The 18167-nt window shown below is 32.8% G+C and overlaps 1 protein-coding gene across 5 annotated transcripts in view; it reads right to left on the bottom strand.

Annotated features, from left to right (window-relative positions):
• ANKRD12 (ankyrin repeat domain 12) overlaps positions 1-18167 on the bottom strand; it is a 173980-nt gene that overhangs the window by 141396 nt on the left and 14417 nt on the right. For 3 of the 5 annotated variants that reach the window (XM_012541541.3, XM_012541540.3, XM_023496243.2), the window contains one exon: positions 4703-4796. The exons of the other annotated variants lie outside the window; for them this stretch is intronic. The gene's annotated coding sequence lies outside the window, so the exon portion shown is untranslated. The remainder of the gene's footprint in view (positions 1-4702; positions 4797-18167) is intronic. 5 annotated transcript variants of the gene reach the window in all.

The following is an 18167-nucleotide window of genomic DNA, read 5'->3' as shown; positions in this document are numbered from 1 at the left end:
ATTGGAAAAGGTCTTAGAGACTCTATTGTATGTTTTTTTTAATTATATTTTAAAGGCAAAAAAGTGTAGACTTTTAAAATATGATACATCAAAAACCGTCTGTAGACTAGACATTCGAATTTCATTAGAACTTTTTGAAGAATAATTTAACTATTTCTGCAATTCAAAATATCATATAAGTAACTAATAATAAATGTCCAAATGTGATGCCACACGGAATCTCATCTTAGGGGTCTGGATGGGAAGAACAAATCAGAGCAAGTAGGGACATAAAATAGGAGTTTTACTAAGTCTAGAAATGCAAGCATAAATATAATGAAGATCAAAGGAGTAACAAATTGAGGCACAAAAGCAGGGCCCATAGGAACCTCGGAGACAAAGAAAAACAAATAGGTAAGACTGATCCAATCCAATGCAAACAAACATTTATTATCTGCTGTATGTCAAGATACTATTTTAGGTGTTAAGAGATAATAAGGAAAATTGAAAAACAATATTGACCTCAAGAAACCTAAGTTAATAACTAAGAAATATTCTCTCTATATATGATTTAAAGAGAGAGAGAACAATAACAGGGAAATCAAAAAAGTCATCCCACAGAAGGTAGCTAATCTGAGCTTTGAGAGAAGTTAGGTTATTCTAGGAGGCAGATGTGAGGAGGGAATACATTTCAAGCAGAATGGAATGGCATGCTGAGTTTGAGAAAGCAAATAGGTCAATTTGGGTAGACTTCAGTATGTGAAGGTGAGTAATGAGCTATAAATATGAAAAGGTAAAGTAAAAACCCAATTGAAAATGACCTTAAATGCCATGCTTAAGAGTATGAATTTTCTCTTAAAATGTAATAGGAAACACTAAAGATTCTTGGGTAGTACACAGCACTGGAAAAAATACAAAACACACTCTTATTTTAGGAAAATTATTTAGACAGTTTTTGAAGGAAAGGAAAGATCCAGATATGTTTGTAAGTAGCAATGGTTACAACAGATAGAGTCTGAAAATTAGGAGAAGATTCAGGCTTATTGAAAGAACAAGCTCTTAAAAGACAGAAGGAGGGACAGCTAGATGGTGTAGTGAATAGAGCACCAATCCTGGTCAGGAGAACCTGAATTCAAATCTGGCCTCAGACACTGAAGACTTCTTGACTGTGTGACCCTGGGCAAGTCACTGGGGTGGCCAAATGCCTCAGCAAAAAAAAAAAAAAATACATAAGGAAATGGAACTGGGGCACAGTGAATTGGTTTAGCCCTATTAAGGATAAGGACTAAAGGGGCAAGAAAGGCAAGAATAAGACATGAAATGCATAAAAGGGAAGACATTTCTTGACATGTAGTTTCTTGGTCACATGGGGTCAGAGAACAAATAGAGAAGAGAATACCAAAAAAGAGATTTTTGGGGGAACTGAGAAACAATCTGGGAAGGATAAGAACTGCCATGCACTAATGGAGTTCAGGTGAAATCAGATAATTTATTGTGGTGAATCTAGTCTATGTAGTCCTGTGATTTCCACCATGGTTATACAGCAGAATTCAAGCAAGGGTGGAGAAGACAGATCGTAGCTGTCATTTAGGATTGGGGTTTGGCAATAAGGCAAAGAACTGAAGAGGCCAATATTATAATTGAAACTGATTAAATATAACGGGATCAAAATTGTAAAGGGGGCAAAATAAGGCCCATATAAGGAGTGATGAATTAGGGAAGAGTACAGTGACTAGAGGTTACAGTGAGGACTAAGAAAAGATTCAGAAGAAGGGAAGGAATATAAAGATACAAGATCACCACCCAAGAAAATAAGAAGGCAAACACAATCAGAAGTAAGGTGAAATTTGTAACCAAAAACACCACTAGTGAGCCTTACATCATCCCAGGATATCTTCTGTTTTAGACATATTAAGTTTGAGATAAAGTAAGAAGGAAGTTATTATATTTCACCATAAACACTCCACTTTTAAGCTTCCCTATTACTGTTGAGGGCATAGCCATACTTCCAATCATCTAGCTTACAACTTTAGTGTTATACTTGAATCCTCTCTTTCACTTATCCCACACATCCACTTAGATGTAAAAATCTTAGAATAAGGGACAGCAAGATGGTGCAGTGGATAAAGCACCAGCCCTGAAGTCAGGAGGACCTGAGTTCAAATGTGGCCTCACATACTTAATGCTTCCTAGCTGTGTGACCCTGGGCAAGTCATTTAACCACAACTGCCTCACCAAAAAAAGACAACAATAACAACAACTTGGAATTTCTTTCTCTCATCTTTCACATTTGACATTTTATCTTCACCATTCTAATTCAGTCCTTTATCATTTTTCAGCTGAAATATTACCAAATCTTCTAATTATATTCTCTGCCTCAAGTCTCCCCACATTCCCATCAACTCTCTGCAGAACTGCAAAACTCATTTTCTCAAAGGTCTCAGTATGTCATGTCACCTAATAATCAAATTCTGATAGCTTTCTATTACCTCTAGGGTCAAATGTAAATTTTTGTTTGGCTTCAATCAACAAGTGCCAGCCACTAGGCTGAGTGCTAGAGAAATATATATAATAAATGAAGTTAATATCTACTTGAAAGAAGTTGTAGTAAACTGGGGGACAATAAAGGAATACATAAATATATGTAGAATAAATACTAATACTACTAATAATAAATAGTTATTAAATTCAACATAATTTGAATAGAGTTCTGTTCCTATTATCTGAGAAAAACAGGAAAGGTTTTATATAAAAGATAATGCTCAAGTTGCACCTTAAATGAGAGATTCCATGAGGTAAAGATAAAAAGCAGGGGGAAAAGTCAATGCAAAAGCAAAGCAATGGGTGGATGTTCTGTATTGTATATGAAATTAACGAGAAAATGCCAGTCTTGTTAGAAAGAAGACAGAAATGAAAATAATATACAATGAGGCTGGAAAGACAGGTTAGGCATGGCTGTAAAGAGCTTTTGAAGTTAAAGAAATGACTTTATATTTCATACTATATGGAACAAGAAGCTACAGGAGTTTATTGAGTAAGTCAATGACATTGTTGGATCTGGGCTTAAAGAAAAACATTTTGACAGTGGTGTGAAGGACAGGTTCAAATAGGGTGGATACTTGAAGACAAATAAGGAGGCTGTTGTGATTTTCTAAGCCAGTGGTGATGGTGGCCACAATTAATGAGGTAGTTCTATGAGTAGAAAGAAGGGGTCAAATGAAAGAAATCTATGAAGGTATAAATAGTATAATTTGACAATTGATCAGTTATAAATGATCAGGGACATTGAAGGGTGATGGAATAACAGCCTGGCAATTACTGGCATAAGATGAAAATTAAATTCATTAGAGCTGATGAAATTACCAAAAGAGTGGAAAGAGAGAAGTGTAGGAAGTCTAGAAAACATTCACTGTTACAGAATGTGTCCTGGATGATGAACTGACCAAAGAGACTGAAGAGTGGTTAGAGGGGTAGGAGTAGTACAAGGCAATAGGAATGTGAGCAAAACTCAGAATAGAGAAAGGTGTTGATTGATCTTGTAATCTGCTAGAGAAAGAGGGAAATAGGAACAAGGGTACATGTACAGGAATTGGTACTGGCAAGAGGAGTCACCTCCTTGTCAGAAATTGAGGGAAAGAAGGGGAAGTGGAAGATGATGTCAACAAATTCTGAAATGAAGAGAAAGTGAAATGAGGGAGTTCAAATCAAATAGCCTATTTGGCATTTAAAAGCTCTGTACAATATGGCTTTTTCCTAAACATATTTCCAGTATTTTTACACATTATTCCCCTCTATGTCTACTTGCTGTTTCTATTACACAATCCTTCTCTCTTTTCTCAGTGCATTTTGCGCTGGTTTCCCTCTTTCTCGTATACTCTTTATTCACTTAAAGAGTCGTAGAGACCCTGGCTTCCTATAAGACTCAGTTCAAGAACTACTTCCTGCAGGAGTTCCTCCCAGCTGCTAGTACCATCTACTCTATATTTATTTTGTATTTGTAGATTTGTGTGTATGTTGTTTTTCCCTTGAGAAAATAAGCTCCATGATGGCAGGAACTGGTTTTTTCCTTTTTTTTTTCTTTCTATCCCTAGGGCTCAGAAGAATGTTTAGAACATACTGTTAATACTTATTGACTGATAGGATTGTTCTTTCATCTGCATGTAGACAAGTCTCGACTCTAAAATTTAAATAACTAGAAATAATTCAAAGGTCTCACTAGATAAAACAGAGGTGGAAACATTTAGGCTTACCCTTCAATTAACATGTTGTTAAGCAGGCTTAATTTGGACTTTAATCTATAACTGTTAGTAAACCCCCAAACTCCAGAAATTCACAGTGTGGAAGCTTAGAAATAAGATAAAATACAATAAATGAGTCTGCAATGTAATATAGCAGTGAACATTAACAGGCTTTGAACTTTTACTTTGACTTTTTTCAGAATGACCAATCAGGGATGGAGGTAATCATGATGAATTATTTCTAACTAAACGGAATTCTCCAACAATTCTATTCTTAAGCCACCTCTATGCTCCTAATTTTTAACCATCAGTTTTTTAACAGAACCAGATAAGAATAAGGTATAAATGCAAAATTTCAGCTAGTAATACAATTAGAAATATTTTTTGTTTGGTTATTTGGAAATCTTCACACTTTTATTCGTATCTCAACAAATATTAGGATGATCTAGCAAATACACAAAAAAATGACAAATAAAATCAATTACCTAAAAGCAGAGTCACAGTAGTAAATGTCAGTTGGTTGTGACCAGACTTAAATCCTTAGTTTGCTTAGCACTGGTCAAATCAGTATAGAAATATCTAAAAAGGAAAAGCAAAATACTATGAATACAATTATGAAGTAAAACCAAAATAATACAAAGAAATTGATAATTTTTTTCTTTTTACAATGTTTCACTAGAAATGTAAAACTGAAAATCACAACTAATCTTGCTTAGTAGCTATTTATGTTTATTAGTTTTAATTTTAAAAGTAATAATGCTATTTTAGCTACTTTCTGTAAGTCCCCATCAATACTTGTCTTTTATTCCCATTTACTTTTTCCTCATATAACTGAAGTTAGTATGTACATCACTTTTCTAGTTCTGTTTTTTCATTTTTTATTACTTCATAAAGATTTTCCAGATTTGTTTTACTTCTTATAGAAGTTGTACTTAAAAATTCAGTTACATTAAGATACCATTGTTTAATCTTGTCCGTATTGCTGAATATTTAGGTTACTTCCAGTTTTCTCCCTCACCCAAAAAAATTACAATAATAGTAACTATATAGAGCTTACTAAGTGCCAGGCATTGTACTAAGCACTTTATAATTATTATCTCACTTGGGAGGGGTGTTGAGGAAATTGAAGCAAAGGTTAAGTGACTTGCTAGTGTGTGTCTGTGATTGGATTTGAACTTAAGACTTTCGGTTCCCAGGCCTAGCATTCTATATAGATACTGTGCCTCTATTTCTACCTAAATACATATCATACGAATATCAAAATCAAACTACCAACATTATAAGATATGTAAACAAATATGTTTTTAAAGTTTTTTTTATGAAATCCCATGGCAAAAAATCCCTAAATGGAATAGTTGAGAAAAAAGTTTTCCTCAACATAACTAAAACTCCATTTAGAGTCAACAAAATATGAAATGTAGAAACATTAGAAGCATTTCCACTAAGAATAAGTAAGGGCCTACATATTCTTATCACTTTTATTTAACATGGTTTTAGAAATACCAGCCCTTATGATAAAATAAAAAATATATTAGAGGATTTTATACTGAAAATTTTAAAAATCAAAATATTATATTCTTATATCATAAGAATGTGTTTAAATACCTAAAGGAAAAGTTAAATAAGTGATAGGGAGCAATAGACAATAAAACTATAATCAAGGGGAAGCTCAATTTATCCCCTGTCAGATCTGGAAAAATTTAACCAAAAATAAAATAAAGTGCCTGAATAGAGTTTTAGAAAAGTTAAGTATAATATGTCTCTGGAGAATATTGAATAAGAAGGAGCATATTTGTTTCTCAAATATGCATGGCACCTTCACAAAAATTAATCATATATTTAGGACAAAATCTTGTAAACAAATGTAGAAGTAGAAATATTAAATGCATTGTTTTAAAAATTATAATACAAAGATTAAAAATTAAATGGTGACTATATAATTTAATCCCAAAGAAGGATATATCAGAGAACAAATAATGAAAACTACTTCATGAAAGATATTGGTAACAAAAGAGGCAACCTACAAAAATTGTAGGGATGTAGCCAAAGCAGTACTTAAGGAAAATATGTATCTCTAAACAATTTCATCAATAAGAGAGAAAGAACAGAATAACTAAAAGGGGCATGCTACATAAAAACTAGGAAAATCAATAAAGTAAAAACTCCAAATAAACGCCAATCCTGAAAACAAACGATTAACAAAACTGAAAGCAAAAAAAAAAAGTGAATAAATAAAACTATAAGTTATTAGAGGAAAGAGGAGCCAAGAGAATATAGATAAGCCAAGGGCTAATTCAATTTAAAAGAGAAAAAAAAAGAAGAAAACCAAATTGCCTATATCAAAAATGAAAAAAGGATAATTCAATCAATAAAGAAGGAAGAAAAAATAAATCATTGGGAGTAAATTTTCCAACCTATATGCCAATTAAACTGACAATCTAACTGAAAGGGATTAATATTTATAAAATTATAAAATGCCTAGTTTAACAGAATACAAACGCCTACTTAAATAATCCTATTTTAAGAAAAAGAAATTGAAAAAGACAAGTGAACTCCCAAAATAAAAAATCCCGAGATTGGATAAATTCACAAGCAAATTCTAACAAATATTTAAAGAACAATTAATTCTAGTAATAGATAAACTGTTAGAAAAAAATAACAAAAGAAATCCTGACAAATTCTTTTAACGATACAAATAGGATTTTGATACTTAAACCAGGGAGAGTCAAAACAAAGGAGGGAAAAACCAAAACAAATTACAGGCCAATATCCCTTATGAATACTGATGCAAAAAAGTTTAAATACCTAAAGGAAAAGTTAAATAAGTGATAGGGAGCAATAGACAATAAAACTATAATCAAGGGGAAGCTCAATTTATCCCCTGTCAGATCTCGAAAGATTTAACCAAAAATAAAATAAAGGGCCTGAATAGAATTTAGCAAGCAAATAAAATATCAGCATCATTAAAGATTAAATACTATTACCAGGCTGAATTTATGCCAGGAATTTAGGGCTGGTATTAGAAAAATTGTACACATAATAGAAATGTTAATAACAAAACCAAAAAATAATATGATCATAGCAATCAATGTTGAAAAAGGTTTTGAAAAGATACAATACCTATTCCTGTTTTAAAAAAAAACAAAAAATAAAGCATAGGAATAAAGAGTTTTTCCTTACTTTAATGAGTATTATCTATCTGAATCCAAGAGCCAGCATTATATGCAATGGAGATAAGCTGGAGCCTTTTCCAATAAGATTAAGGTAAAGAAAAATGTCCATTAGCAATCATTACTATTGCTATTTCTATACTATTGCTATTGCTATAATCATTACTAATGCTATTTGAAGCAATAAGAAAAAGAAATTGAAGGAATAAGAAAAGGCAAAGAGAAAAAAAAATGAATACTTTTTGCAGATGATTATGATGATTTACAGAATCCTATACCATCAACTAAAAAATTGAAAAAATTATCAACTTTAGCAAAACCTGCAGAACACCTATAAATCCACACATTCATCAGCATTTCTATATATTACCAATGAAATCAGCAAGAAGAGAAAGAGGGAGAAATCGATTGACTAATACTGAGCTTGAAATCTATTAAAATTCCCAGATCTTTTGCACGTAAAAAATATTGTTCAATTCATTCTCTTTAGTTTTTTTTTTTTAACCAGAAAACCATTTAATAAATGAAAAAGCATTTATTAAGGACTATGTACCAAGCACAATGTAATGCAGTAGGGATACAAAAACAAAATTCAAAATTGATCCTTGTAAGAAACTTAAATTCTAATAAGAATGACAATACATATGGTAGAATAGCAGCCAGGGATGGGTATCATCTTAGTGGAACTGGCCATATTTCTAACTTGTTGAGATGATTTGGGATACTGACTCTTAATTAATGTGTTAATTGTCCCTTCCAGATCTATATCATCTTCAAATGTGACAAGCAAGTGATCTATGCTGTTATACAAGTCATGACCCACAATAGAATCAAGGAAAAATCCATAAGACATTCCAAAAGGGACTCTATTCAAATTGACATTAACACATTAATCACCACCTTTGGATCTAGTTAAATAAGTTCAAATCGTCTGGCCCAACTCAGCTAACCTGGGTATTCTTAACTGGAGAATCACAATTATCCATGGAAATATTTAGAGGGATCCATGAACTTGGATGGGAAACAAAAATCATATCTTTATTTCAGTATAACTAGTTTCCTTTGTATATTTATGTATTTTATTTATTCTGAGACAGGTTCAATAGATTGTAAAATGGTTCCATGGTAACAAAAAAATTTAAAGAACTCTTGCCCTAACTATAATGTCTTCTTTCCTACTTTATATTCATGGACAGAATGAAAATTTTATTCAAATATCTATATTCTAATTTAAGAATTTCTATAGCATTCTGCTGTGTCTAATATAGTAATAAAAAAACAGAATTTTTTTTAAGTGAGTTTACTATGTCTGTTTTGTCTTTTAAAAATTTTATTGGTATTTTGTAAAACTTAATTTTATTGTATTAGAGTCAGAACTCTAACCTGGATTTTTCTGGATCTTCATTCTGTTGTCTGTATCATTTCTAGGTTTACACAATGCACAAAAGAAATATCCATCTCTTAGAGGTTATCTATACCTCATCATTCATGTTATATATAAAGAACTAAAGACATATTCCCATGGCACATCTTCACTACTATCATCACTTCAAATTTACTTTAGTACTGAAATGAAAGTAAGTCCATCAAGTGGATATCTTCGACAAAAAGAAGATCTAATTCAGTTCCAATTGATCAATGGTGAACAGAATCAGCTACACCCAGAGAAGGAACACTGGGAAATGAGTGTGAACTGTTTGCATTTATGCTTTTCTTCCCAGTTTATTTTTACCTTCTGAATCCAATTCTTCCTGTGCAACAAGAGAACTGTTCGATTCTGTACACATTTATTGTATCTAGGATATACTATAACATATTTAACATGTGTAAGACTGCCTGCCATCTGGGGAGGGGATGGAGGGAAGGAAGAGAAAAGTTGGTACAGAAGTGAGTGCAAGGGATAATGTAAAAAATTACCCATGCATATGTACTGTCAATAAAAAGTTATAATAATAATTAAAAAAAGAAAGTCCATCAATGTGAATGTTCTCTTCAAAAAGCACAAGCTGTACCCAACTATATCTCTTCATCCTATGTGACTCCTCACCATACTGCTCTTTCAGAAATCCTCTCCAAAAGTTTACTTAATATTTTAGGGACAGATCTCTAGATTTAGATATCTGGATCTAAATCTGTTCATTGGTGTATGATAACAATGGAATATTTGAGCATCTTATTGTTTGCACTTGAGTACTTATATATTCTTTTTTTTGGTTATACATCTCTCTGCTGATGTCCTTTGCACTGTTTCGTTTGCATAATTATTTTTTGGTCTGAACAATTAGAAACATAAAATGTGTGTATGTCTATGTACATACACACACACACACACACACACACACACACACTCAAACATATATCAATGGATAAATAAGAAGTAATTTCATAGGAAAAGCACTAGCATCTGAATGGGGGAAAAGTAATTGTACAGGAATATATTCCAAAAGAAAGGATGGACTTCAAAGAAGCCAGTTCCAGCTATTTCTGATTCTTGTGGTCCTAATATTCCCACTTTTTGTATTGCTTATCATTCAAAAAAAAAAAACCACTGCATAAAACAAGAATTATTAGAGCAACAATTCTTTCTTCTAAGTTCTACTGATTACTCAATTGAATTGAACTCAATAGAATTATTGATCTAGAACATGGAGGAAACTTACAGGTCATCTAGTCCAATCTCTTCATTTTACATATTAAGAAGTTAAATCCAGAGAGTTGAAAATTCTTAAAGTCACATTGTAAGTAGCAGAACTAGGATTTGAGTTTTGGACTCCAAATTCAGCACTCTTTCAAATGTACTATGCTACCTCATTCAAATAATGGTTAATTGGTACTGTGGTAATTTTACCTGTTTGTTAAAAGAATTCATTTCTCATGACTATTAATATAAGAAGCTTATCATGGAAAGTTCACTTAAAGAATCTTATTTTTCCCTCCAAATTAATAACTCTTAATCTGTGCAAAGTTCAGATAGGACAATTTCTTATCTTTACAAGGTTAAAAAAAACCAGGGATCGGAATGTCTCAAAAATTTTATAATACATAGTCTTTTATTTTTAGAGTACCATTTTAAATACTTATTACCAGGAAAATGAATTTTTTTACTTGATAATTCTTGGTAGTCTATTTGAATTTCTGTTTATTAAATAAAGGAAGATCCTGATTTTAACATATGTGACTCTCATACAATTTTCTAACATATAGCTATATCAGTCTGGAAGATGAAAAAAACCAACTGTCTTTACTTTCTTATTTTCCACAGATTATAAGCCTGGCTAGGAATTCCCTCTAAATGCAATAAAATGTTTACCTATAAAACATAAATGGAACTTTCATAAATGTGACTTAAAATGAGTAAGACTGCTATAACAACAAATGTCATTGATTTGATTCATTTTTATCAGGAAAGGGAAGGGAGAAATAATGAAAGGTTCTTTTTATTTTTCAATTTTGTTTTTCCTTTTAATATTTTCTTTTAAAAGCTATCAGCTATCTTTTTTAAATGCTGAAATTAAGGGGTGAGAAAGAAATATCCTGGAAGAAAGGGAAAGGAAGAAGTGGGATGGTGCAAACTATCTGTCATAAAAAAAGAGACAAGAAAAAACTTTTACAGTGGAAGGGAAGAGGCAGAGGGGAGGGAAAGTGAGTAAAACCTTACTCTCATCAGAATTGGCTCAAAGAAGAAATTACATACTCAATATGGGAACAGAAATCTATCTTACCCTGCAGAAAAATATAAGGGGAATGAGATATGGGAAAGGGGGGGAGTGGGCAATACCAAATACTTTTGAGGAGGGACAGGGTGAAAGGTGAGAAAACAAATGGGGGGAAATAACAGTTAGCAATAGTAATTGCAAAAAAGAATTTTGAAGTAAGTTTCTCTGATAAGGTTTCATTTCTCAAACAGAGGGAACTAAGTCAAATTTATAAAAATAAATAAATAAATAAAAAAGAACCATACCCCAATTGATAAAGGATCAAAAGATATGATCTATGCCTCAAAGTCCATAAATTCATGCACATCCTTTGACCCAACAACACCACTACTAGGCATAAATGCCAACAGAGATTAAAAAAAAAAAAAAAAAAAGGAAATTAACCTAAATGTACAAAAAATATTCATAGCAGCTCTCTTCTCAGGGAAAAAAATAAAAGGAAATTGAGGGAATGCCCATCAATTGGGGAATAGCTCAAAAAAAAAAACCCTGTAGTATGTGTTTATGATGGAATATTATTGTTCTATGGGAAATGATGAGCAGGATGCTCTCAGAAAAAGAACCACCACCACCACCTAATCATCCTCCATGAACTCAAGCAAAGTGAAATTTACTGTATACAAAGTAATAGCAATATTCTGGGATGAACAGCTGTAAATGACTTTGCTATTCTTAGTAGTAACTACTATACCATAACTACTATAAAGGACTAATGATGAAAAATCCCATCCATATCCAAAAAAGCCACTGATTGTATCTGAGTACAGATTAAAGTATTCATTCTCTCTCTCTCTCTCTCCCACCCTCCCTCCTTCCCTTCCTCCCTTCCTCTCCTCTCTTCTCCTCTACTCTCTTCTCCTCTCCTCTCCTCCCTCCCTCTCTCTCTCTCTCTCTCTCTCACACACACACATTTTAATTTTTCTTGAAGGTTTTCATTTTCATTAGGGTGGGCAATCTATGTTTCTTTCACAACTTGACTTTTATAGAAATGTTTTGCATTTTTTTTGTTTTGAATATAACTGGGAAGAAAATGCTAAATACATAAATAAATGGGCAAATAAACAAACAAATAAATAAATGCCATCCAGAGAAGGCTGAACTTATTTATTTCTTTTTATCTTAAAGTTTTATGTGGGAAGCTAAAATATTCAAAATCTATTGATCATTTTTTTCCACCAAAAATGCCTATGATGTCATCTAAATATTTGAAAGTATCGTTGTTGGTAGAGCTGTGAAATGATCCAGCCATTCTGGAGAACAGAACTATGCTCAAAGAGTTATCAAACTGTGTATACTCTTTGATCCAGCAGTGTTCTCTACTGAGTCTGTATCCCAAAAAGATCCTACAAGAAGGAAAAAGGATCCACAGATGCAAAATGTTTGCAGCACCTCTTTTTGTAGTAGCAAGGAACTAGAAATTGAGTAGATGCCTGTCAGCTGTGGAATAGCTGAATAAGTTATTGTATATGAATGTAATGGAATATTATTGTTTCTATATGAAAAAATGAGCAGGCTAATTTCAGTAAAGCTGGGAAAGACTTACATGAACTGATGTGAGTGAAGTGAGCAGAACCAAGAAAACAATGTACATAGGAAACAACAAGATTATGTGATGATCAACTGTGATGGACTTGGCTCTTCTCAACAATATATTGTGAAAATAGAATTCTGCTACTTGTATTACCTATCCTTAAAAGCTATTGGAACAAAGTACATTTTTGTTGTGGAGTTGCAAAGTGATTCAACCATTCTGGAGAGCAATTTGGAATTATGCCCAAAGGGCTGTAAAACTGTACATACTCTTTGATCCAGCAGCGTCACTACTAGGTCAGTATCCCAAAGAGATCATAAAAGAGAGGAAGGGATCCACATACACAAAAATGTTTGCAATAGCTCTTTTTGTGATGGCAAAAAATTGAAAAGTTAGTATATGCTCATCAATTGGGGAATGGTTGAAATAAATTATAGAATGTGAATGTAATAGAGTATTATTTTTCCATAAGAAATGATCAGCAAGATGATTTCAGATGGAGAGACTTATTGATACTAAGTAAAGTAAGTAGAACTAAGAAAACATTGTACACAGCAACAACTAGATTTGTGATGATCAACTGTAATGGACTTGGTTCTTTTTCAACAATGATTCAGGCCAATTTCAATAAATTTGCGATGGAGAGAGCCACCTGCATCTAGAAAGAAGACTATGGGAACTAAATGTGGATCACATCATATTTATTACTAAAGTCTTTTTATTTTCAAAACATATGCACAGATAATTTTCAACATTCACCCCCGCAAAACCTTGTATTCCAAGTTTTTTCCCTCATTTCCCCCAGCCCTTCCCCTAGACCACAAGTAATCCAATGTAAGTTAAACACGTGCAATTCTTCTATAAATATTTCCATAATTAGTACACTGCAGAAGATCAATCAGATCAAAAGGGAAAAATAAGAAATAAAATAAAATGCAAGCAAATAATCAGAAAAAAAAGTGAAAATGCTATGTTGTGAAACACACTGAACCCACACAGTTCTCTCTCTGGGTGTAGATGGCTCTCTTTATCACTAAACAATTGGAGCTGCCCTGAATTGTATCATTGTTAAAAAGAGCCCCGTCCATCAGAATTGATCATCATATAATCTTGCAGTTGCCAATATGTACAGTGTCCTCTTGGTTCTACTCACTTCACTTAGCATCAGTTCATGTAAGGCTTTCCAGGACTTTCTGAAATCATCCTACTGATCGTTTCTTATAGAACAATAATATTCCATAACATTCATATACCATAACTTATTCAGCCATTCTCCAACTGATGGGCATCCACTCAGTTTCCAGTTCCTTGCCACCACAAAAAAGGGTTGCCAACAAACATTTTTGCACATGTAGGTCTTTTCCTCTTTTTATGATTTCCTTGTGAAAAAGGTTCAGTGGAGACACTGATGGATCAAAAGATATACACAGTTTGATAGCCCTTTAGGCATAGTTCCGAATTGCTCTCCAGAATGGTTGAATCAGTTTACAAGTCTACCAACAATGTTTTATTGTCCCAGTTTTCCCAAATCCTCTGCAACATTTATAACATAGTATTTTCATCTTTTTTGTTGCTTATTTTTGCTTGCTTGTTTTTTTCTCTCATTTTTTTCCCTTTTTGATCTGGTTTTTCTTGTGCAGTTATGATAAATATGGAAATATGTTTAGAAGAACTGCACATATTTAACCTATACTGGATTACTTAAAATCTAAGGGAAAGTGTTAAGGGGAAGGGAGAAAAATTTGGAACACAACGTGTTTTGCAAGGATCGATGTTAAAAACTATCTTTGCATGTATTTTGAAAATAAAGCTATTATTAAAAATTTTTTTAAAAAGAAAAAATAAGCAGGCTGAATTCAAAAAAGTCTGGAAAGACTTATATGAACTGATGCTGAGGGAAGTAAGCAGAACCAAGAGAACACTGTACACAGTAACAAGATTATGTGATGATCAACTGTAATGGGCTTGACTTCTCAACAACGCAGCGATTCAAGACAATTCCATAGAGTTGTGATGGGAAAGTTCCATCTGCATCCAGAGAGAGAGAACTATGGAAACTGAATGTGGATTGAAACATAGCATTTTCATTTTGTTTGTTGTTTTTACTTTCTCATGTTTTTTTTTTCTTTTTTGACCTGATTTTTCTTGCACAACATGACAAATATGGAAATACATTAAAAAGGACTAAATGCTTACCCTCTATCAAATTGCTTGCTGTCTTGGGGAAGGGAGAGATAAGAGAAGGAGGAGGAAAAGTTTGGAATAAAAGTCTTACAAAAATGAATGATGAAAATTATCTTTAACTGTATTTGGAAAATTAAAATACTATTGAAAGGAAAAAAAAGGGATAAAGTGTATCAATCAATAAACATTTATTAAGCACTTACTTTGGATCAGGCACTAGGGATCAAAAGTCAAAAAAATTAAACAATACTGATCTTAAGAAGCTTATATTTTATTGCAGAAAAGAATAAAATATAAATATACATAAAAATAAAATAAATACAAGGCAATTAGATAGAGTAAGCATAGGAATGAGAAGAGGTATGGGAAGGTTTTCAACAGAGGGTGGTGCTTGAATTAAATCTTCAAAGGAAGAAGGGAATTTTATAAGATTCAAATAAGGAGAAAATTCATTTCCCAGGCTGTCAGATTGACCAGTGAGAAGACACATGATGAGAGATGGAGTGTCCTAGGTCAGGAACAGAAAGTTGAATAGTACTGCTGGACCTGAATTCAAATGTAAAACCAAACATTTACTAACTGTGTGACCCTGGGCAAGTTACTTAAGTCCAAATGCCCCCCCCGCCCCCCCAAAAAAAACAACAGATTGGAATTTGATTTTTAAGAGCTCTAAAAGCCAAAAGAATTTATATGTGAATACAGAGGAGAAAGTGAACCACTTAAGTGTATTGAGTTGGAGAGTCAAATGGTCATATTATGCTTCAGGACAATTACTTTGACCACAGTTTGGGGGATGCATTAGAATGAGAAGAAATTTGAGGCTAGGAGACTAATAAAGCAGTATAGATAAGAGGTAATGAAGTCTTAACCTAAAGTAGTGGTTGTGACAGCAGAGGAATCAAATTCAAGAAATATCCAGCAGTAAAAAAAAAAAAACAAAGCAAAAGGGGGCAGCTAGTTGGGAGTCAGAAGGACCTGAATTCAAATTTGTTCTCACATACTTAACACGTCCTAGCTGTGTGACCCTGGGGCAAATCACTTAACCCCAATTGCCTCAGCAAAAACAAGGGCAAAAGATGACAACTGATTGGATATGTGGAGAATAGGGAGAAAAAAAAAAAATCAAAGATAACTCCAAGGTTGCAAACCTGAATGGCAGAAAGAATGTAGTCTGAGACAGAAATAGCTAAATTTGGAAGAGGAGTGGATTTGGGAGAAAACAACGAGTTCTGTTACGTTGAACTTAAAATGTCTTTGGAACATTCAGTTTAAATATCCAATAGACAGTAATAAAGGACTGATGCTCAGAGGAAAGAATAACACTGGATATACTGAGATCTAGAAATCATTTACATAGAGATAATAATTAAGTCCAAAGAAGTTCACAAAGCTACTCAAGAATATAGAGTAAAGGATAAGGAAGCTTATGACAGAACCTTGAAGAAAATACACAATTAAAGGATATGATATGAATAAGAAGCCAATTAAAAATGCAATTTTCATTTTTTGTCACCATGTAAATTTATAAGAAAGTTGGTCTGAGTGGATGTTAGACCAAACTCCTTTGAGTGGTTATGGATTTCACCCAGAAGGCCCCCAAATATTCTAGGGCTTGATGAAACCAGCCTAACTTCATCTACAAAGAGGAAAATCTAAAGAACCTCACTAAACATATGACTTTATCAACTTAAAATATGTACCTGACCACCTTCATAACAATAGTGAACATTTATGTCAAACATATTATCTGTTATATTCCTTGTCTAATATAATTTTGACATACTCATGGGATACATGTTTTAAGAGAACCGTCATTAAATAAATATTTTAATCTACTAAAGTATATTATATACCCTTTAGTTAATCAATTTAACTTCATACTGTCTTTGACCCTACAATCCTTTCCTCCATTGTAAAGTGTTAATTCCACTATTTATTTTCTCTTTCCATAGTTACCACACTGCTTCAAGTTTTCCAAACACCATTTTTCTATTAAAAGATTAGCCATCTAGTTTTCTTCCTGTCTCTAATCCACTCCTTTAGTGACTTATATAGAATACTTTGCTTCAAAGACCAATCTTATTACATAATTCACTCTTAGAATAGATATTAAACTTTCTATCACTACTGAATTCAACATTTATTAAAAAGCTATAATGAGAGCAAAGATCAGGCAGTGCTATTCTTAGTAATACTTTTATTATATAATTATATATAAATTAAGCTAGCTAACAATCAAGGTCTTCCACTAACATCACTTCTCAATATTCTACTATTATAATAGCCAGGCCAACATAGCCAACAGGCATGCGAGCAACAAGTATTAAGTACCTATGTGCCAGATACGGGGGATACAAATTTATAAACAAAAATAATTCTTGCTCTCAAGGAGCCTACCTTCTATTCTTGCTGTTTCTCACATATGAGATTATTCTTGAAAATTATTCTTAAACAATTGAAGTATTCTCTGTAATTAAATATAGCTTCATTTGAAAGACAATGGAATGTCTTTATTCCTTTTCTAATCAAGGAACTTGCTAATTAAAGAATTTTCACCAATATTTCCTTTATTTATACTTTGAGTAAATGAAACTACATGAGCACAACTATTAAGGTTGAGGATGTGATCAAATAAAAGCTATAACATCACAATAAAGAGAGAAATAGAGATAAAAACAACTTGTGATTTTATTGGTGTATGTAAAACTCCCAGGTAAGGAATCTCCCTCTACCAAAATAGACTGGCACAATCTCTATAATTAAAGAGTCATAAGGAATTACTTAGCACAGAGCAATATGAGGGAACATAATGACAGGATCATATAGCTAGGTGGTGTCATAATCCATGTTAATGAGTTCAAATCCATGTTTTTAGTTCAAATATGAATTCAGATTATTATTAGCTGTGTAACCCTGGGTTAGTCACTTAACTGTTGTTTTGCCTCAGTTTCCTCAGGTTAGGATTAAGGGTTGTGAGGATCAAACCATATAATATTTGTATATCACTTAAGCACAGTTTTTGGCACATAGTAGGTATTATATAAATGTGCACTGCTGCTATTACTAATATTCTTTTTGTGCAGTGATGAAGAAGGGAAAATAATTAAAAGAAGTGAGCCTCTGAGGAGGGCAGATAAAAATCTGGAATAAGGAAGAAGCAAATTTCAGATATGAGGGATGGCTCGTAACAATCAATCAGCATTTATTAAGCATCTACAAATCAGGAACTGGGTTAGACAAAGAGGATACAAAAAAAGTGAGACATGTGTGCCCATAGGGAGCTTACTTTCGATGAGTTGGGAGGGTGGGGAGGATACAACATATTGACAGTTTAGTAAATAGACAACTG

Source organism: Sarcophilus harrisii, chromosome 1, assembly GCF_902635505.1.
Source record: "Sarcophilus harrisii chromosome 1, mSarHar1.11, whole genome shotgun sequence".
In the NCBI taxonomy this organism is placed as follows: Eukaryota; Metazoa; Chordata; class Mammalia; order Dasyuromorphia; family Dasyuridae; genus Sarcophilus; species Sarcophilus harrisii.
The sequence above is the reverse complement of the archived record's forward strand: the minus strand, read 5'-3'. Positions and strand labels throughout refer to the sequence as shown.